The 22753-nt window shown below is 43.6% G+C and overlaps 1 protein-coding gene and 1 pseudogene across 1 annotated transcript in view; one reads left to right on the plus strand and one right to left on the minus strand.

The window, feature by feature from the left end:
- The window catches only part of pdk4 (pyruvate dehydrogenase kinase, isozyme 4), a 77891-nt gene that overhangs the window by 15127 nt on the left and 40011 nt on the right, over nt 1-22753 (plus strand). The window lies entirely within an intron of this gene.
- LOC132901002 (uncharacterized) lies at nt 7215-16612 on the minus strand (annotated as a pseudogene).

The raw sequence follows: 22753 nt of genomic DNA on the forward strand, positions 1-22753 counted from the left end.
GTTTTGATTAGCAAATGCACAAAATATGAAGTTGGTACCCTAAACCAAACTATAAATATTAAGGTATCAAGTATGGCATGTTTTATGATAGACGGAAATGCTGTTTTAAGGCATATAATCTACTAGCAGACAAACTAGCAAAACATTATTTCGTTGCCAAACACCAGAGTGGATATTTGAAGAATTTGAAGGAAAATCTGTCAGCGGATGAATGTATTATACTTTTGGATTTTGCCGAAAACTATTCATTCTGTGTACAGGATTCTGCCCAGGGATACCACTGGGACAACAGCCAATGCACTCTTCATCCATTTGCAGTGTACCTTAGAGCAAAGAATGAAGATGGTACAAAAGTAACGAAATGCATCTCTATCTGCATAATAAGTGACTGCCTTAAGCATGATACAGTGGCCGTGCATGCATTCTTAAAGGTTTTACCATATATATGCCATTTACATCCCCAGCTGAAAAAGGTCATTTACTTCAGTGACGGATCAGCAGCCCAATACAAAAACTATAAAAATTTCACAAATCTAATAAAGCATGCAGACGATTTTGGACTTTTGGCAGAATGGCATTTCTTTGCCACTTCTCATGGTAAATCACCCTGTGATGGTATTGGAGGCACTGTAAAGTGGTCAGCAGCTCGAGCTAGCTTACAGGCAGTCACGAGTGATCACATACTAACCCCATCTGATCTGTTTTTGTGGGCAGAAAAACATCAAGAACATCCATTTCATCTGGGTTAGTACAGGGGAAGTTATGGAGAGTGGAAAAGCATTGGAGACAAGATTTTCAAGGTCAGCTACTATTTCTGGAACAGGAGACAACCACTCATTCGTTCCAATCATGTCCAACCAGCTGCAGGTCAGCAGGGTGTCAGGTAGTCCTAGCTTCATTGTGAATATGAGTGGGAATTGGTCACAAGTAATGGATAAAACCCCTGTTAAATCAGCAGTCTCTCTGGCACATACAATTCCTGGTAAACATGTTGTATGTTTGTATGACAGACAGTGGTGGATAGGCAACATTCGTGCATTATCAGAGGAGGAACAAGATGTACAAGTAACATTTATGCATCCTCATGGTCCCTCTCAGACTTACAGCTGGCCCAGGAGAGAGGATAACTGTTGGGTCCCTCTGGTGCATGTCATGAAAATCGTTGATGCCCCACTTACATCAACTGGCAGACAGTATAAACTTCCATCTGATGTGGAAAAGCAAATCAATACACGGTTTAAGCTCTTCAAATAAAGTATTTTAAGGTTGTTATTTTTCCTACACTGTAGGTTTGTAATTGTATTGTAATACTGTATGCCTTAAAACAGCATTTCCGTCTATCGTAAAACATGCAGTACTTGATACCTTAATATTTATAGTTTGGTTTAGGGTACGAACTTCATATTTTGTGCATTTGCTAATCAAAACAAGCTCTTTCTAGTGGTATAATTGTTTTTATGGTAGACCTTGTCATACATTTGTAATATGCATTTGAATTATAGGCGCAAAATGTTTTTTAAAGCCTAATAAATCAGAAAGTTTGATTTCTTTTGAACACATACCTAGTTGCCTAAAGAGTACTATAACATGAGTAAGAAATAAGAAAATTTGAAAGATCTGGTGTGCTTTAATGTGGAGATATGGGGCGTCAAAGTTGCTCCAAAGCACTTTTTTTTATGATTTTCAGTAAGCCATAACTTGGCAAATATTGAACTGTGAACTTTCTATTTTAGTATTTAAAGGCATCTGGCATTGAAGAACAACCCTTGAAAATTTCATGTATCTTGCATGAGTAGTTTAAAAATAATGACTTATGGAAGTTAGGTCCGTTTTCTGTAGCACACGTTTCAACAGTGAAATTGGGGCCACACCCCTTTTTTAAAGCCCCTATATCTCAGAAACTAATGAAGGTACAAGCCTAAAATTTTGTACACTGTTTACTGGGCACACTGACAATATTTCCAGAAAGTATGAAGCAAATCTGAGATGGTCAGTGGCGAGGCCTCTGGTGATTTCACATGGATTGACCCTAATAAAAAGAAGACAAGAAATTTAGACAACAGTACAAAACAGACTGAATCAGTGATTATTTCAGCACTTACTGTATGTTAGTGTGAACGATATTGGTCATGAAGCTCACCTGAAGCTCAGCCCAGGCAAGACAGAGGTAAGTTACATTCCTGTGCCATCCTCTCCACCCCTGGATATTGTCATCTCCCTGGGGGATATCTCTGTCACCTTCACCCACTGCAAAGAACCTATGGGTCGCATTCGACGACAAACTGTCCTCCTCAGCGAACATTGCTGCAGTGACCTAGGCATGTAGATTCCTCCTCTACAACATCCGAAGGATCTGCCCTTTTCTTATTACCTACTCTACTCAGCTCCTGGTCCAAGCACTGATCCTCTCCTGCTTGGATTACTGTAACACTGTCCTTGCTGGCCTTCCAGCTCATCCAGAACGCTGCAGCTCGTCTGGTCTACAGTCTCCCTCATTCTTCTCATGTTATCCCCTGTTTGCTGACCTGCACTGGCTACCTATCGCAGCTCGCATCAAATTTAAGATATTGGTGCTAGCTTACCAGGCTCTCAAGGGCTTCAGGCCACCATACCTCCAGAGTCTGTTTCGCCCCCACACACCAGCCAGATCCCTACGCTCCACCACTACTGGTCACCTTGCCCCTCCTCTTCTCCGCTTCTGCCCAGCCCACTCAAGACTGCTGTCTGTCCTGGTTCCCTGTTGGTGGAATGACCTTCCCATTGAGGTCAGAACTGCCAACTCCCTGACCACCTTCAAGTGCAGACTGAAGACTCCCCTCTTCAGGCTGCACCTCTCCCCTTCTTCCCTGCCCACTGTGTAACTGTGCTTCGGTCTAGACAAGCCCAGGCTGTGTACGGTCTACCCTGGGGTTAGCTGTTTGAGTTCTCTACTTAGTTGTACTTTTATAAGGTTGGTTTGTTTCCTTGGCTGTTTAACACTTCAGCAGAATATTACACAAGGTATTGCTGTCACTTGTTCAGTTGGCACTAGAATTTTCTTGTCTAGAACTTCAGCACTTTGTGTACCTGGCTTTTCCACTCATTATATGTCACTCTGGATAACAGCGTTTGCCATGTAATGTAATGAAAAGATGATGATGAAACTCATGTTTAGTTGGTGTGAGTGAATTTTATCTCAGATGATAAGACAGAGACCAGGATCATTAGATTAGTTTAGATTCAACTTTGTCATTGCACATGTCACAGGTACAAGGCAACGAAATGCAGATTGCATCTAACCAGAAGTGCATAGCAGTAAATAACATAAGTGTAATATACAAATATAAATGTACAGGAATTACAGGGTATGGAATGGTATAATGATATAATAGATATTTACAGTATGTGCAAATTTGCAATATGAATAAACTATAGTGCAATGGTATGAGATATAGATATAGATATATATAGATATTTGCAGTATATACAAACACGGTATGAATAAACAGTAGTCCAAATGGTGATAGTGCAGTGAAGTCAGTTCAAGTCAATTCAGTTTGTTCGGGGGGGGGGGTTGTTGGTGAGTGTGTGTGTGTGTGTGTGGGGGGGGGGAGTTTAGCAGTGAAACAACTGAAGGAAAAAAAATGTTCCTGAGCCTGGTGGTTTTGGTTCGAAGGCTCCTGTAGCACCTTCCAAAGGGCAGGAGAGTGAACAGTTTGTGTGCTGGATGGCAGGAGTCTCTGTTGATGTTTATGGCTCTCCTGAGACATGGCTTCCAATAGCAGGACACAACATGTTGGGCGATCTTCACCACCCTCTGCAGTGCCTTCCGGTCCGAGACAGAGCAGTTCCCATACCAGACTGTAATACAGTTGGTTAGGATGCTCTCAATGGTACAGTGGTAGAAGTTCACCAGGATGTCTGAAGAGAGGTGGTTTTTCTTCAGAGTCCTCAAAAAAAATAGACACTGGTGAGCCTTCTTGACCAAGTTGGAGCAGTTGGTTGTCCAGGTGAGGTCCTGCGAGATGTGGATCCCCAGGTATTTGAAGCTGGTCACACGCTCCACTGCTGCACCATTGATGTGGATGGGTGTGTGTGTGTGTGTGTCGGCATTCCTCCTGAAGTCCATGATGAGCTCCTTGGTCTTATTGGTGTTGAGCAGCAGGTTGTTCTCGCTGCACCACACAGCCAGGCGGTCCACCTTCTCCCTGTAGGCTGACTCATTGTTGTCCCTGATGAGGCCTATCACTGTGGTGTCACCTGCAAACTTGATGATGGTATTAGTGTAATGTACAGGTCTGCAGTCATGAGTAAAAAGGGAGTAGAGGAACGGGCTCATCACACAGCCTTGTGGTACGCCAGTGTTTAGGATGAGGGTGGAGGAGCAGTGATGGTCTAAATGAACATGTTGGGGCCTGTTGGTTAGAAAATCCAACAACCAGTTGCAGATGGGAGCACTGATGCCCAGATCTGTGAGTTTGGTGATGAGCTTAGAGGGGATGATAGTGTTAAATGCTGAACTGAAGTCCATGAACAGCATTCTGGCATATGTGTTGCCATTGTCCAGGTGCGAGAGGAGAGAGTGCAGTGCTGTGGAGACTGCATCTTCTGTGCTCCTGTTCTTGCGGTAGGCAAATTGGTTGGGGTCCAAGGTGGGGGGAAGACAGGATTTGAACTGTGCTAGGACCAGCTGCTCTAAACACTTTGTAATGATGGGGGTGAGTGCTACTGGACGGTAGTCGTTGAGACATGCTGGAGTGGAGTGTTTTGGTACTGGCATGATGGAGGTGGTCTTGAAGCAGGTTGGAACAACAGCATGGGCCAAAGACATGTTGAATAAGTCCATCAGGACCCCCGCCAGCTGCCCAGCACATGCTCTGAGCACACGTCCGGAGATGCTATCAGGACCTGCAGCTTTATGTGGATTGATCCTGCTCAGCACTGCTTTGACATCAATGGGGGAGAGTGTTAGGGGTTCAGCCTTGCCCTGGATGCAGACTCCTGGTTGTCCTTCTCAAACCAAGCATAGAAATTGTTGAGCTTGTTGAGAAAGGAGATATCAAAGGATGGGAGGGAGGGGTTGTTGGACTTGTAGTCACTGATGACCTGAATGCCTTGCCACATATGTTGGGGGTTGGAGTTGGAGAAATGCTCCTCAACCTTCTGTTTGTAGCAGTGCTTGGCCTTCTTGATGCCACGCTTCAGGTCAGCTCATCCAGGGTTTCTGATTTGGGTACAAGGTGATCAATTTCTGGGTGATGACGCTGTCTATGGTGGTGGAGATGTAGTCCAGTATGGAGGAAGCGTAGCTCTCAATGTCTGTGTGGAAGTGACCGGTTGCTTGAATGGCAAACTGCTCTAAACACTGCTCTAAGAATATTCCAGTCTGTGTGTTTGAATTGGTCCTGCAGCACAGAGTCTGTCCCCTTTGGCCACACTTTTATTATCTTCACTATGGGTTTCACACGTTGGATGAGTGGTGAGTACTTAGGGGTGAGAAACAGAGAAAAGTGATCTGACTGTCCTATAGACCCCTTTCACATGACGTCACCGCGCCGCGAGATTTTGTTAGGCGCCATATTGGAAGACCAAGTACATGCACTCACAATATAAAACAAAGTACGAGCGAGAGTAAAGTGACACGATGGCTGATAATTCTGGTTATGTGAGTACATTACCAGTTGCAGAAAGGGCACGGTATGTGGAGAAACTGGCTGTGATTGATGGGTTTGACCCATATGATAAGACTCGCGGCAAGGGAGAATGGAAACATAAGGAGGACCTGACACCAATTCTGCCATCTGTTTGCTACCCAGACATTGTAAACTATTTGTTGTTTACACCCAGTGCCTACACTGAGTGTTCAAACTATGCCGATATTTTCGGGGGGTCCCTTTTTTCCCTTGGGGGGGGTGTGTGTGTGCTTGCGCTTGTCTCAGAGCGCGGATCTCCAAACACATGAGAAGCCTATCTTACGCACATATCACGCGGACTCCACACCTCCACACACGCATCGCGTCTGAAGTCATAACTCATCAGGGGAAATCGTGTCCGCATTGGCATGTTCAAAAAACAACCTCGCGTCAACAATGATACCACACGCAAGAAAAAAAAAAAAACAGTCAGGCTACTCAACAACCAACCTGGCAGCAGCGAGCAAGCCCCAAACCATCCTAAATTATTATTATTAAATTGTAGAAGTCTGGGAGGCTTGCTCCTCATACAGTTATCAACTTGGGGCCAATTTAGCATGTTTTAAATCTGAATTTCTTGCGTTTGCTTACCTCAAAGTGTCCGCAGATCATGCACAGACTTATCCATTATATCCACAGTTTTTTGCCAAGTCTCTCACAGGTTTCTTTCAAGTCTACTGTTGGGCCAATAAATCATAAATAAAACAGCTCAGATTTGTTTGTTTAAGTCGTTTGCCACTCCACTTTATTCTCGTGGGTTCACATACCGCTGCCATTAATTCCCCCCAATCACGAGTTTGTTGGTCTTCCAAAATGGTGCAGGGTCTGTTTACTTCCGGTTTCGGGTGACGTCAGTGAAAGGGGTCTATATGGGGGAGGGGTGTAACTTTGTAAGCTCCAGCTATGTTGGAGTAAACATGGTCCAGTGTCCTATTTCCTCTTGTGTGGCAGGTAACATGTTGATGCAGTCTGGGAAGTACTGTCTTCAAGTTGGAGTGATTAAAGTCACCCGCAAAAATAAAGGCAACCTCTGGGTGCATTTCCTGCTGTTTGCTAATGGCTGCATGCAATTCTCCCATTGCAAGCTTAGCATTAGCATCTGGTGGTGTATATACAGCAATAACTATAACTGATGTGAGTTCTCTTGGGAGATAAAAAGGTCTACATTTAACCATGAGAAACTCCACATTAGGTGAGCAGTGTCTCTCGGTGATAAGAGTTTGTACGCCAAGCTCTATTTATATAAATGCACAAACCTCTGCCTCTAGTTTTGCCGGAGTCATCTACAGTCCTATCTGCACGGTGAGTGTGGCGTCCTGCTAACTCAATAGCGCTGTCCGGAAAACTGCTGTTTAGCCATGTCTCTGTAAAGATCATGACATTGGAGTCCATAATCCGTTTATTGTTGGTGATGCAGAGTCATAGTTCACCCATTTTGTTCTCCAGAGACGGACATTAGCAAGGAAAATGCTGGATAAAGGGAGCTGATGCAGTGTTAGCCTTAGCTTAGCTCATAGCCCCCCTCATTTACCCCGCCTTTGTTTACGGTCCCGACGCCGTCTGCGAGCACTTCCGCCCGGCTGGAAAGAGTGAGCAGCCTCCGGTGTTCTGGAGATCTCCGGGATGAGTTGAAGATTGGCGATAAAACTGTCGGAATTTCGTGATCTGATGTCCAAGAGCTCCTGTCTGCTGTAAGATGTTAAAGCAGTGCCATGCTGAATGAACAGTCTAGTAAGGAGCAGATAAAACACAGCTAATTCGCAAAATCTGGAGAGACGCTGAGCCTCACATTGTTCATGCGCCGCCATCTTGGTTCATCTAATGAGTTCATCATCAAAGTGAGAACTCCTTTTCCCCACTGTGAGCTTATAATTCATTCACATTTGGCAGTAATGTTGTTTTTCCATCAGTACATTAGCTGTTATAATTTTAGTGGGACTAGAAAGAAATCTTTACATGCCGTTTCCTCCCTTTTCACTTTTGAGGATAACTGGATGTTAAAAATGCCAGAACTTTGTCAGTATTGAGATATATCCATCCATCCATTCTCTGTAGCTGCTTATCCTGTGCAGGGTCGCAGGCAAGCTGGAGCCTATCCCAGCTGACTATGGGCGAAGTCGCCAGGTTATCGCAGGGCTAACACATAGAGACAAACAACCATTCACACTCACATTCGCACCTATGGTCAATTTAGAGCAACCAGTTAGCCTAACCTGCATGTCTTTGGGGGAAACTGGAGCACTCGGAGGAAACCCACGCAGACACGGAGAAAACATGCAAACTCCACACAGAAAGGCCTTCATCGGCCGCTGGGCTCGAACCCAGGACCTTCTTGCTGCGAGGTGACAGTGCTACACCACCGTGCCACCTGTTATTGAGATACATGCAAAAGAAAATAAATGGTTGGTTTTTAGTTTTGTACATATATATTAGAAAATGGCGGCACGGTGGTGTAGTGGTTAGCGCTGTCGCCTCACAGCAAGAAGGTCCTGGGTTCGAGCCCTGGGGCCGGCGAGGGCCTTTCTGTGTGGAGTTTGCATGTTCTCCCCGTGTCCGCGTGGGTTTCCTCCGGGTGCTCCGGTTTCCCCCACAGTCCAAAGACATGCAGGTTAGGTTAACTGGTGACTCTAAATTGACCGTAGGTGTGAATGAGAGTGTAAATGGTTGTCTGTGTCTATGTGTCAGCCCTGTGATGACCTGGCGACTTGTCCAGGGTGTACCCCGCCTTTCGCCCGTAGTCAGCTGGGATAGGCTCCAGCTTGCCTGTGACCCTGTAGAAGGATAAAGCGGCTAGATATAATGAGATGAGATGAGATATTAGAAAATGTCCACATTTGACCATGTGAAGATAAGAGTATTCCCAGGCCACTGCACAAATAATAGTGGAAATGACACTGTTTTGGGGAAGTGAGCATTTTCTTAGATTTAAATCTCATTCCTCTCAGGCCACATTTCTACTTCTCATTTAACCCTCATAAACAAAGTTAGTCAGCTGCTAATGAACTGGAAGCTCATTCAGCAGTAGGTTTGAAGACTATGATCATGTTTATACACAATGGAACCAAACAAAACAGCCATATATAGTCACATCAGAGACATTGCAAAGCAATATCATTGAGGTTTCTTGTAGTGTGCTGTATTAGATTAAAAAGAGATTTGGACTGGAGCATGGCAGATTACAAAAAGTTGGGAACATTAGGAATGCTAATCACATGCACCATGTTTAATTTAAAGCAAAATGGCCTCTTTGTGATATTAACATGACGTCTCAGTACTTGCAAGTTTAATGCATTTATGAAGTCTTTTCTTTACACCAGGCTGCCTCAGCACTTCAGTACAAATTCAGAGGATTTTCTGCTGTCAGTTAGTAGTCACAGAGATGCAGCATGGTGGCCTGGTATAAATTTTATTTGCATAAAAAAATTTCAATGAAAGACACCCAGCTTTGGACTTAATCCAAAATAACATGTGGCTAGTAATAAACTCATAAAATCTTTCCTTGTTCAAGTTTCTGTCGCAAGAGTAGGCTTATAGATACTTGTTGTAGATACTTTTCCATAATAAGGCAAAAGCATGCATCTCAAAGTATTTTAGTTAATGCTGACTGCTTAAAATTGTGTATGTTGTGTGTGCAATCAAGAAGTCAGGATATACAGGATTAAAGAATATGTTCTCACTGCAGAATGCCAATATTCAGCTTTTATATTATCTTGATGTCTTTGGCTCAGTGGTTAAGACATTGGACTTCTGATCGGAAGGTCATGATTTCAAATCCTAGCATTGCCAAACTGCCACTGCTGGGCCCTTGAGCAAGACTTTTAACCCTCAACTGCTCAGCTGTGTAAATGAGATAAATGTAAGTCGCTCTGGATAAGGGCATCTGTCAAATGCCATGCATTTAAATCTAAACTTAGACTGGCCACAAATTAGTTGTGCTTGTGTGCAGAATCTTTTTTTGCTTAACATTTTTAACCCTTTGATGCAAAACATGGGTCAAAAGTGACCCGGCTGAGTTTTTATCTTCTATATCTTTGCAATAAATTAATTCCATCATTCAGTATTCAAGGTATTCCTCAATTAACTTGTTTTTGATCATCATACATCCTTATTTTATTTTTTCCTTTCTTACTTTTTGAATAAAAACCCTTTTTGTATCACTACCATTCTAATGCACAACATGGGTCAAAAACGACCTGCATTCATTTTCCAGGTTATTTCATGTATGGCTGAGTGTTTCTATGATATACTTTTGAAATAAATTCATTTTGTCATTTACTTTTCCAAATATGCAGTAAATATCTTGTTTTTGTTTAGCACAAATCTAGCCTAGTAAACTAGACCCACCCACCTAGCGGCCAAAAATATTTTTTGCCTGCGAGTGGGTCTAGCCTCGCACCATATCAACAAAACACCCCGGGCATCGAATCGTGCCCGCCAATCACAATGCAAGGTTTTTGTTTGGATTCTTTGGGCGGGCTTTTGCAGGAGTGACGACAAGGCTGCGCGACGCTGGAGAAAGCGCAACAGGAAAGATGGCTACGGCTAGTGAACAGCGCTAGTTTGACTCCGCTTTGGAATCAGTTTTAGAAGAATTAGACTTGGAGTTTTCATTGAAACATGAGCAGGAAGAGGCTCTCCGCTCATTCCTTTTCAAGAAGGACGTTTTCGCTGTTTTGCCGACCAGCTATGGCAAAAGTCTGATCTCCCAGCTGGCTCCGCTGGTAGCCAAAAGGATGGGGCTAGTTTGTGCAGTACGAAGAATTAATAAACAGCTTTGAAACATTACTTTTTGATTGTTTCTTATTTTTCCATTATTTTAAATTTAAGGGAAATTATTTCACCAAACACCACTAAATAAAAATAAAAACTCTCAAAAACAGTTTAAGCAAACCCTTGAAAAACACTTGAAAAAAATAAGAGTGTATGTTAAGTATGTGGTACAGACTCCAAACTTGTGGTCATTATCTCCAAACTTCTTAATATCTAGAACCTGTTTATTAATTAATACGCATTTTGAAAAATTATTTATTTCAAGGCCTCCCCCACTGCTTTCTGTCGCTCTGACTACGTCACAGTCACTGTTGCGCTGATTGGTCAGAGCGTTGGCCTATACGCACAGAGACAGTTTGAAAGACAGCGGGTTGTTCCTCCCACACCCTTCGGAAATGTCTACGAGCGAGGCCAGACTAAATATTCACATTTAGTCTGGCTTGCCAGGCTAGCACAAATCATCATTTTTATTTTTCCTTTCTTAAGTTATGAACAAGCACAGCTTTTGTAATTCTACATCAAGTTTACACACATGGGTCAGAAACGACCCACATGCATTTACTACAGCGTTTGGTGGGAACTGTGAATTGTGCTTGTGTCAGACATTTCACAGCTCAGCACAGCACCCTTTGCCCATCTAATACATGTAAGTAATGTTTTTCAATTGTTCTAACATTACCTTAGAAAAAAAATTGATTATGTTTAGGTTACCTTGAGAGTGAGTATGATGTGCTGTGGGTCCCTGCACTGAGTGTAGTTTTGAAAACAAGCTGGGACCCAGTATGCCTATGCCATTCTCTATTCCTGTGTTGATAAGAAATAGAAAACATGGAGCATATTTAACCCACGGGGTAAACCAGTCTAGTCTCCTTCCTGTTTCAAAACAACATCAGAGTGCCCAAGCAGATATTACTTCTAGACTTTCTGTAAAGCTAGCTCTTCTGAACGTTAGATCACTTTCAAACAAGTCATTTTTAATTAATGATCTTATTTGCAAACACAATCTTGATTTTTTGCTTCTAACTGAAACATGGCTGGATCAAGCAAAGAGTGCTACCACCCTTATTGAAGCAGCTCCCCCAAATTTTAATTTCATGAGTGCTACCCGGGGCGGCACGGTGGTGTAGTGGTTAGCGCTGTCGCCTCACAGCAAGAAGGTCCTGGGTTCGAGCCCCAGGGCCGGCGAGGGCCTTTCTGTGTGGAGTTTGCATGTTCTCCCCGTGTCCGCGTGGGTTTCCTCCGGGTGCTCCGGTTTCCCCCACAGTCCAAAGACATGCAGGTTAGGTTAACTGGTGACTCTAAATTGACCGTAGGTGTGAATGTGAGTGTGAATGGTTGTCTGTGTCTATTTGTCAGCCCTGTGATGACCTGGCGACTTGTCCAGGGTGTACCCCGCCTTTCGCCCGTAGTCAGCTGGGATAGGCTCCAGCTTGCCTGCGACCCTGTAGAAGGATAAAGCGGCTAGAGATAATGAGATGAGATGAAATGAGTGCTACCCGACATGGGAAAGGTGGAGGGATGGCAAATATATTCAAAGCCTCTTTTCAATGTAAACAGTCCTCACTTGGTGATTTTACATCCTTTGAACACTTATGTACACTTGTTACATGCTCTCCTAACATATTGTTATTAACTATTTACAGGCCAGCCCTGTGATGACCTGGCGACTTGTCCAGGGTGTACCCCGCCTTTCGCCCGTAGTCAGCTGGGATAGGCTCCAGCTTGCCTGCGACCCTGTAGAAGGATGAAGCGGCTAGAGATAATGAGATGAGATGAGACTATTTACAGGCCTCCGAGACATTCAGCCAAAGTCTTTCTGGAAGAGTTTGGTGAACTGCTGTCAGTCATTTGCTTAGAGTTTGACTGTCTTAATATATCTGGGGATTTTAACTTGCATGTAGATAATCCTGAAAACACTTATGCCAGAGAACTACTTGCACTTATTGACAACTTCAACCTAGTACAACATGTACAGGGGCCAACCCACACTCGTGGTCATACCCTTGACCTCGTTATCACAAAGGGTCTTACTGTTTCTACTACTGTTGTTGACCTGGCCTTATCTGATCATTTCTGTGTTTTCTCTGATGTGTCTATGGTGGGGTTTACATTAGACCGTATCAGCGGATCATCAGATTAACGTTTTTAAAACGATTAGCGTGCACACAGCAACACCAATACACGATTCGCGTGCACACAGCAACACCAATACACGGATACGCTCGGCTCCGCAGGCATCCTGCGCTCCAAATCACTCCGCCCTGAACAGCGAGTGCCCTCTGGAGGGTGCGCACTCCGGCCCTGCGCAGCTCACAGAGCGCGCGAGTATAGCGCACGAGCAGTGATTCGGGACTGAGCCGCTGTGCGTGTGATCCCAGTGCATATCACTTACCACTTGCAAGTGGATGGATGGCAAGCCTAAAGACAATCATAACTACACAATGGGCAGTATTTGCAGTATTTTCATACTTTTATACTCTTTTAATGAAAGGTGATACAAGGCGGAAGTCCGCGCTGTTTTTCAGCAGTCGCATCACATGACCAACGCCAGCGAATCAGGAAGGTGGATGTCACAGTGACGTTGTCCAGTGACGACGCCAGCTAGAGCTCAGCACAGCGTATCCGCGTATTCTCAATGTTTACACAGCACCGGACCAGACACGATCTGGATTGAATACGTGGACCCTGGCGGATTCCCGTTTCCCGGCGTTTCCAGGCGTTTTAATGTAAACGGACAGTGCATCCGCGAAGAAAACAAGACAGATACGGTCTAATGTAAACTTGGCCTATGTCCCCTCACATTCAGAACAGCTCAACGACTTTGGGTAGGAGAGTCATAAACGACAACACGTGTTCTCTTTGAGCAAGCTCTCTCTCAGATCTCAACTAAAATGTCCGACTCTGTAGACGACTTACTGGAAATTTTTAATTTAAATATGACCCAAATTATGGATGATATTGCTCCATTCAAACTCAAGAGTCAATGACAAGCAGAAAGCACCATGGAAGCAATACCCAGCTGTTAAATTGCTAAAGAGAGAGTGTAGGAAGACTGAAAGAAAATGGCGCAAATCTAAACTTCACATCCATTATCAAATCCATAAAGAGATGCTTTGTAAATATAATTATGAAATTGGTAAAGCAAGACAGTCTTTCTTCTCCAACATCATCAACAGGAATATGAACAATGCCCATGTGCTATTTTCAACAGTAGAGAAGCTAACTGTGGGTGGTAGAAATGGGCAACTGGACTTGCTTGAAGATTCTTGAAAACGTTTCGCCTCTCGTCCGAAAGGCTTCCTCAGTTCTGTCTGACTAATAGGGAGTATCAGATATTTATCCTCTCCTGAATCAGAATCAGAATTCTGATGACCAGCTCATCTAAGGTGTCATTGAGGCATCATGTTGGTGTGGGTCACTGGAGGCTGGGTGTGAACGGCGAGTCATTAGGGTGATCAAAGGATTGCCCGTTAGGGTGATCAATGGCAAGCTGACTCTGGCTACGTTTACATTAGACCGTATCTGTCTCGTTTTCTTCGCGGATGCACTGTCCGTTTACATTAAACCACCTGGAAAAGCCGGGAAACGGGAATCCGCCAGCGTCCACGTATTCAATCTAGATCGTATCTGGTCCGGTGCTGTGTAAACATTGAGATACGCGAATACGCTGTGCTGAGCTCTAGCTGGCGTCCTCACTGGACAACATCACTGTGACATCCACCTTCCTGATTCGCTGGCGTTGGTCATGTGACGCGACTGCTGAAAAACGGTGCGGACTTCCGCCTTGTATCACCTTTCATTAAAGAGTATAAAAGTATGAAAATACTGCAAATACTGATGCAAATACTGCCCATTGTGTAGTTATGATTGTCTTTAGGCTTGCCATCCTTCCACTTGCAAGTAGTAAGTGATATGCGCTGGGATCACACACACAGCGGCTCAGTCCCGAATCGTGGCTTGTGCACTTCACTCGCGCGCTGTGTGAGCTGCGCAGGGCCGGAGTGCGCACCCTCCAGAGGGCACTCGCTGTTCAGGGCGGAGTGATTTGTAGCGCAGGATGCCTGCGGAGCCGAGCGTATCCGTGTATTGGTGTTGCTGTGTGCACGGCTAACGGTTTTAGTGTAAACGCGAATCGTTTTAAGAATGTTAATCTGATGATCCGCTGATTCGACGTAATGTAAACGTAGCCTCTCTCTGTCCTCCTGTGAGTCACCGAAAACAGCTGGGTCCTGGCGTACACCCAGCCGTCTGGGAAGAGTGTCCAAGACCGCATTGTAGATGGTTGATAAATGCTGTCTTAGACCCCCACCTCTGTTCAGTGATGGCCATTCCAGGTTGACAAAAATGGCTTCTTTAACTCCTCGCTCATACCAACGATCCTCTCTGGCTAAAATGCATACGTTACAATCCTGAAATGAGTGTCCTTTGTTGTTAAGATGAATGTAGACAGCCGAGTCCTGGCCTGAGGAGCTGGCTCTCCTGTGTTGAGCCAAGCGCCTGTATAGTGGTTGTTTTGTTTCCCCAATATACGAGTCCGTGCAATCCTCACTGCACTGAATTGCATACACTACATTGTCCTGTTTGTGTCTGGGTATTCTGTCCTTAGGGTGGACCAGTTTCTGCTTCAGGGTGTTACTGGGTCTGAAATGTACCGGAATGTTGTGTTTGTAGAAGATCCTCCTGAGTTTCTCAGATAGACCAGAAATGTAGGGAATGACAATGTTCTTACGTTTGTTCCTGTTATCCTTGTCGGTTATGTTCCTTTTTATGCTCTTTAGGAAAGCCCAGTTGGGATAACCGCAGTTCTGAAGTGCTTTCTTGATATGATTCTGCTCCTTCTCTTTTCCCTCTAACGTTGTAGGAATGTTCTGAGCCCTGTGTTGCAAGGTCCTAATGACCCCCAATTTATGTTCCAGTGGGTGGTGAGATTCGAAAAGTAGGTACTGGTCTGTGTGGGGGGGTTTCCGGTAGACCTCGATACTAAGGCTTCGGTCTTGTCTAATGTGTACATCACAATCCAAGAAGGCTAGATTATTCCCACTGACATCCTCCCGAGTGAAGTTGATGTTGCTATCCACTGCATTGATGTGTTTCGAGAAAGCTTCCACCTCATGGATTTTGATTTTAACCCAGGTATCATCCACGTATCTAAACCAATGGCTGGGAGCAACTCCTGCAAAAGTGGTCAAAGCTATATGTTCCACTTCCTCCATGTATAAATTGGCCACAATAGGGGACACCGGTGATCCCATGGCGCATCCATGCTTCTGTCTGTAGAAACTTTCATTAAACGGGAAATAAGTGGTAGTCAGACAGAGGTCAAGCAGGGTGCAAATCTGATCCATGGTGAGTTTCGTTCTATCCAGTAAGGAGCTATCCTGAAGGAGTCATTTTCTTACAGATTCGACTGCTTCTGTGGTGGGAATGCAGGTAAACAGAGAAGTGACATCGTAGGAAACCATGGTTTCATCTGAATCTAGTTTGAGGTCTGCAACTTTAGTAGCAAAACCTTGGGGATTTTTGACATGATATGGTGTATTCCCAACCAGAGGAGCCAAGATGGTGGCTAGGTGTTTGGCAATGTTATATGTGACCGAGTTTATACTGCTGATAATAGGTCTGAGAGGAGCTCCTTCTTTGTGAATCTTGGGGAGTCCGTATATGAGAGGAGCGGTTTCCCCAGGGTACAATCTGTAGTAAAGAGATCGGTTGATGGCTTGGTCCTTTTCTAGTTGTTGCAAACAGCTAACAACTTTCCTTTTGTAACCACTTGTGGGGTCCCTCCTCAATGTTTCATAAGTGGTTGTATCACTGAGGAGACTGGTCATTCTGGAGTGGTAGTCCGCTGTGTTTAGCACCACTGTGCATCTCCCTTTGTCAGCAGGAAGGATGGTGATGTTCCGGTCTCTTTGAAGCACTATAAGAGCCCTCCTTTCTTGGCTGGTGAGGTTGGAGGGGGGTGCTTTCGCACTGGATAGAGCAGCTGATATCTTCAGTCTAAGTTGTTCTGACTCCGTGTTGGTCAGGTTGTTGTTCCTGATGGCTGTCTCTGTGGCTGTGATGAGTTCTACTACCGGTATCCGCTCAGGTGAAACTGCAAAGTTAAGACCCTTGGATAAGACATCACTCTCTGGTTGGGTGAGTACCCTGTCAGATAAGTTCTTCACCCATTTCTCTTCTATGTCCAGTTGTGTAGCCTGGTCAGATTTCTTCCTCCAAGGCCAAGTTTACATTAGACCGTATCTGTCTCGTTTTCTTCGCGGATGCACTGTCCGTTTACATTAAAACGCCTGGAAACGCCGGGAAACGGGAATCCGCCAGCGTCCACGTATTCAATCCAGATTGTGTCTGGTCCAGTGCTGTGTAAACATTGAGAATACGCGGATACACTGTGCTGAGCTCTAGCTGACGTCGTCATTGGACAACGTCACTGTGACATCCACCTTCCTGATTCGCTGAAAGAGTATAAAAGTATGAAAATACTGCAAATACTGATGCAAATACTGCCCATTGTGTAGTTATGATTGTCTTTAGGCTTGCCATCCTTCCACTTGCAAGTGGTAAGTGATATGCACTGAGATCACACACACAGCGGCTCAGTCCTGAATCACTGCTCATGCACTATACTCGCGCGCTCTGCGAGCTGCGCAGGGCCGGAGTGCGCACCCTCCAGAGGGCACTCGCTGTTCAGGGCGGAGTGATTTGGAGCGCAGGATGCCTGCGGAGCCGAGCGTATCCGTGTATTGGCATTCCTGTGTGCACGCAAATCGTGCATTGATGTTGCTGTGTGCACGCTAATTGTTTTAAAAACGTTAATCTGATGATCCGCTGATACGGTCTAATGTAAACCCCATCCAAGTCAGCCCTTCTGTCTTGCCGGAGGAGGTGGTTTTAGACAGCAGTTTTTGAAATTTGTGCATCTGTCGTTCCTTATCTTTGGTGTGTTGTGAATCTTCACAGACATAGAGAAGCTAACTAATCCCCCACCACAATTAGCACCTGAACTTCTCTCAGTTAATAAATGCAATGAGTTTGCATCCTTCTTCAAAGGTAAAATTGATAAAATACGGCAGAATATTGCTCATAATATATCTCAGTTGCAAATAACTGAAAAGCTGCAATCACCAGTGACACAGACAGACAATTTCAACACAATGTCAGAATTTTGTTTGATTGATTACAAGACTCTTGAAAAAACTGTACAAAATCTCAGTTCCTCAACATCTGAATTGGACATTCTGCCCATCAACTTCTTTAAGTCTGCTCTTCACCTTATAATTACAGATGTGCTTCAGATCATAAATACATCCCTAGAGACTGGCATTTTTCCTGTGTCCCTGAAAAAAGCCGTTGTAAAGCCCCTACTTAAAAAGAATAATCTGGATGCTTTAGTATTGAACAACTACAGGCTAATATCAAATCTACCATTCATCGGGAAAATCCTTGAAAAAATTGTCTTCAATCAATTAACTGCCTTCTTGATATCAAACAGCTGTTTTGATAACTTTCAGTCAGGATTTCGTGCCAATCATAGCACTGAAACAGCGCTGATTAAAGTTATAAATGACATACGTCTTAATACTGATGCAGGCAAAACATCAGTCCTGGTGTTACTGGACCTCAGTGCAGCTTTTGATACTGTTGATCACAACATACTGCTATATCGACTTGAACACTGGGTTGGGTTGACTGGTAAAGTTATCAATTGGTTAAAATCATACTTAGAAGCTTCTTTGTTACCATGGGAAATTGTACCTCAACATCAATGTCCTTGACCTGTGGTGTCCCCCAGGGGTCGATCCTTGGACCATTACTATTCAACCTTTATATGCTCCCACTTGGACAAATTATCAAGAACAACTCAATTTTGTATCACTGCTATGCAGATGACACCCAAATTTATTTTGCTCTATCACCTAATGATTATGCCCCCCTTGAACGTCTCTACCAGTGTATCGACCAAATCAACAACTGGATGTCACAAAATTTTCTTCAGCTGAACACAGATAAAACAGAAGTTATTCTATTTGGGGAAAAAAGATGAAAGACTCAGGATTACCACTAATCTTGACACAAAGGGGATTAAAACAAAATATATGGTTAAAAATCTTGGTGTTTTCATTGACAGCGAGCTAAACTTTGACAGTCACATGAAAGCAATCACTAAATCAGCATTTTATCACCTAAAAAACATTTCCAAACTAAGAGGACTTGTGTCAAAAAATGATCTGGAAAAACTTATACATGCCTTCATCTCTAGTAGGGTTGATTACTGCAATGGCCTTTTCACAGGCCTGCCAAAAAAGACCATCAAACGACTTCAGCTGGTTCAAAATGCAGCGGCTAGGGTTCTCACACGAACTAAAAGAACAGAGCACATTACTCCAATTCTAAGGTCCCTTCACTGGCTTTCAGTAAGCTACAGAATTGACTTTAAAGCATTGCTGCTGGTGTACAAATTAGGGATGTTAACCGATGACCGTTTGACCGGTGGTTGACTGAATCAACGTCAACCGGTTAAATTTTTTTTGGTTGTCAGTTAAAAAAAAATATCAATCGTTTTGAAGCTGCCGATTTTGGAGCGGAGGACTTGGAATTCTGTGTTGTAAACGCTTGGGGCGTGCCATGCGGTGTAAGGACGACAGCTGACGAATCAGAAACACCCATTCAGTCATGTCCCACCCTCCTGCCCCAGTTAAAGACAGCTAACAAATCAGAAACACCCATTCAGTCATGTCCCGCCCCAGTTGAACACAGCTGCCACTCGGCGAAAGAAAAAAGTGTAGAGACAGGCTTTTTAGCTTACAAATTACTATTGTTTTTTTTTTATTATTATTAGAAGGCACATCGAGTTTAGTCCTGCCTTGGCCAGTGCATTCTGAAAGTATGTTTCGGTCTGTAGCCAACAATGCATGTTATTGCAGATCATATCTCTCCACACAAACTAAAGGCGCAGATGCCGACTTTTTCACGGCTGAATCGTGTAGATCCAATTGCTTTCCTTTGAGCATACAGAATTTACTCTGATGAAATTATTCAGACACTCCAACGCCCCCCCCCCCCCCCCCCCCCCCCCAAAAAAATTGGATCTTTGCACAATTCAGCCGTGAAAAAGGCGGCATCCGCTAAAAGGCGCGCCGTTTGCATCCCTGTTTAAACTCATAGGTTAACCGACTTTAACCAGCTAATGAGGCTCGGTGGTCGGTCAAGATTTTTTTTTAGTTTTCGCCATCCCTAGTACAAATCTCTAAATGGTACAGGGCCCGATTACCTCTCTGATATGTTGCAGCGGCCTAACCCAATCAGATCTACCAGATCGCAGCAGCAAAATTTACTGGTAAAACCTGTTGTTAAAACAAAGTGTGGTGAAGCAGCTTTTAGCTACTATGCAGTACAGCTATGGAACCAACTCCCAGAGGATATTAAAAATGCTCCTGCTGTTGGCAGCTTTAAATCTAGACTAAAGACCAAGCTGTTCTCAGATGCTTTCTGCTAACTGATAAATATCGTCATCTTTACGTTTTAAACTTTACTTAACTTTTACAGTCTCTGCATGTTTTAAACTTTACTTAACTTTTATTCTATTTTATTCTGCTGTTTTTTACTGAACTTTTACTTCATTTTATTATTGTATTTCTACTATTGTTTAATTCTTATTTTTTCTCTCTTCTTCCCCCTTTATTTTATGTAATTTTATTTTCTATTGTTTACTGTTTTGCCTTTACCTCTGTAAAGCACATTGAACTGCCACTGTGTATGAAATGTGCTATATAAATAAACTTGCCTTGCCTTGCCTTGAGTAGATTACTTGTCAGAAAGTTACAAGTAATTACTATTAGCTACCTAGCTATTGACATATTCTACTTTAGTTAGCTAATTTAATTGTAGTTGGCTTAGCTAACTACATAGTTAATAAATAAATAAATAAATAAATAAATAAATAACTGGCCCCATTCACTGCTAAAGTAATTACTTGAAACAAATTATTATTATAGTATTAAGACCTTTAATTTTAAATCACACTTGGATGACCCATGTGTAGTAATATAAAAAGTATTTTTGTTCATAAAGTAGGAAAGAAAAAATTAATGATTTGTGGTAATTGAAAACAAGATATTTAAATAATACTTGGAATATTCAATCATAAAATAAATTGATTTCAAAAGATAGAGCAAAGAAAAACTCAGTCAGCATGAAATAACCTGGAAAATGAATGCGGGTCATTTTTGACCCATGTTGTGCATTAGAAAGGGTATGCATATATTTTGCATCAAAGGGTTAAAAATGAATTAAATAAAGTTCAGAGCTGCAAGACCTCTTAATTTATTCAAAATAATTAGTTTTTCTTTTGTTTCAGACATGTAAAAGCTTTTTACCTTTACCTGACATGTTTCGACGGTGTAACTTCCGTCTTCATCAGAGGGTCACCCGGATGTTGGTGTGTGACGTGCCTTTATAATCAGCTGATGTTATGGAGGCGTGACCTCCCTGTCAATATTGACAGGTCGGTCACGCCTCCCGCTGTCAGTGTTGCCCCCTCAGGACGGCGCTCCAGGTGTGGGAGAGCATGTACGCCCCCTCATCCCTGTTTATTGTTCTTGGGCTACGCTTTCTGATTTCTATTGACTCCTTGATCCAACGGTGGTATCTGTTGTTCTCTTGCTGTATGATCTGAGCATTGTCCCAGTCCATTATATGATTTTCCCTTCTGCAGTGGTCCGTTATTGCTGATTTCAGGTTCTCTTGCATAGCTTTTTCTTTTATTGCTCTTGTTTGTCTCTGTTCTGTTTCTTTTTCACATTCCTTTTTATGTTCCTTTTTTCGTATGCTAAAACTCCTTCCTGTCTCCCCAATGTAGGTTTTGTTGCATGACAGGCATGGTATTTCATATATGACATTACATTTACTGTGTTGGTCGATTTTGTCCTTAGGGTGAACTAGTAGCTGTCGTAGTTTGGTGTGTGGTTTCACGGGTGTTTGTATGTTGTGTTTTTTCATGGCTCTTTGGATTTGTTCTGTAACTCCTCTGACATACGGTAGAGTCACTACTGCTTTACTTTCCTGTTTTTGGGTTGTCCCGGTGACCCTCTGATGAAGACGGAAGTTACACCGTCGAAACATGTCAGGTAAAGGTAAAAAGCTTTTACATGTCTGAAACAAAAGAAAAACTAATTATTTTGATTTAAGAAGAAGACATAATGAACGTAATATATCTCTTAATTTATTACTGAGCTGCTTAAATTTTGAACCTGGGTTCACCAGGGTGAGTGTTTTTATATCACACTGAAGGGGCTGCTAGAGATAAAGATTCATCTGTTGTGCATTTTTTTTTCTCTGCTTTATTTTAACGAGGGGGCGGCGCGGTGGTGTAGTGGTTAGTGCTGTCGCCTCACAGCAAGAAGGTCCGGGTTTGAGCCCCGTGGCCGGCAAGGGCCTTTCTGTGCGGAGTTTGCATGTTCTCCCCGTGTCCGCGTGGGTTTCCTCCGGGCGCTCCAGTTTCCCCCACAGTCCAAAGACATGCAGGTTAGGTTAACTGGTGACTCTAAATTGACCGTAGGTGTGAGTGTGAATGGTTGTCTGTGTCTATGTGTCAGCCCTGTGATGACCTGGCGACTTGTCCAGGGTGTACCCCGCCTTTCACCCGTAGTCAGCTGGGATAGGCTCCAGCTTGCCTGCGACCCTGTAGGACAGGATAAAGTGGCTAGAGATAATGAGATGAGATTTTAACGAGGTCAGATATGGTGTGGACACATACCTGACCAGCCTTTTTTTCTGAAACAGGTGGTGTAGTGCTTAGCACTGTCACCTCACAGCAAGAGGGTTCGGAGTTCGAGCCCAGCGGCCAACGGGGGCCTTTCTACGTGGAGTTTGCATGTTCTCCCTGCATCTGTGCAGGTTTTCTCCAGGTGCTCCAGTTTTCCCCACAGTTCAAAGTTAGGTTAGGTTAACATGGGGCAGCCTTGGTCTGAAGGTTGGGCCGAAGTGCCCTTGAGCAAAGCCCCTAACCCTCAACTGCTCCCTAGGCGCTGTAGCATAGCTGCCCACTGCTCTGGGTGTGGATGTGTTCACTGCTTCAAATGGGTTAAATGCAGAGGAAACATTTCACTGTGCTTGAATGTATGTGGGATAAATAAAATTCCTTCTTGCTTCTCTTGGAACTGTGAAAATTATGCATTGGGATTTTATGAACCAGGAGTCACCACATATGTAGTTTTTGATTTTAAACTTAGATTCATTTAGATTAAGCTTAGCCTGTGGGAACTGGCCCTAGGATATATTGGCATATGTTTACAAAGTTGGTGAAATCATTG

Source organism: Neoarius graeffei, chromosome 16 (assembly GCF_027579695.1).
Source record: "Neoarius graeffei isolate fNeoGra1 chromosome 16, fNeoGra1.pri, whole genome shotgun sequence".
Lineage (NCBI taxonomy): Eukaryota > Metazoa > Chordata > Actinopteri > Siluriformes > Ariidae > Neoarius > Neoarius graeffei.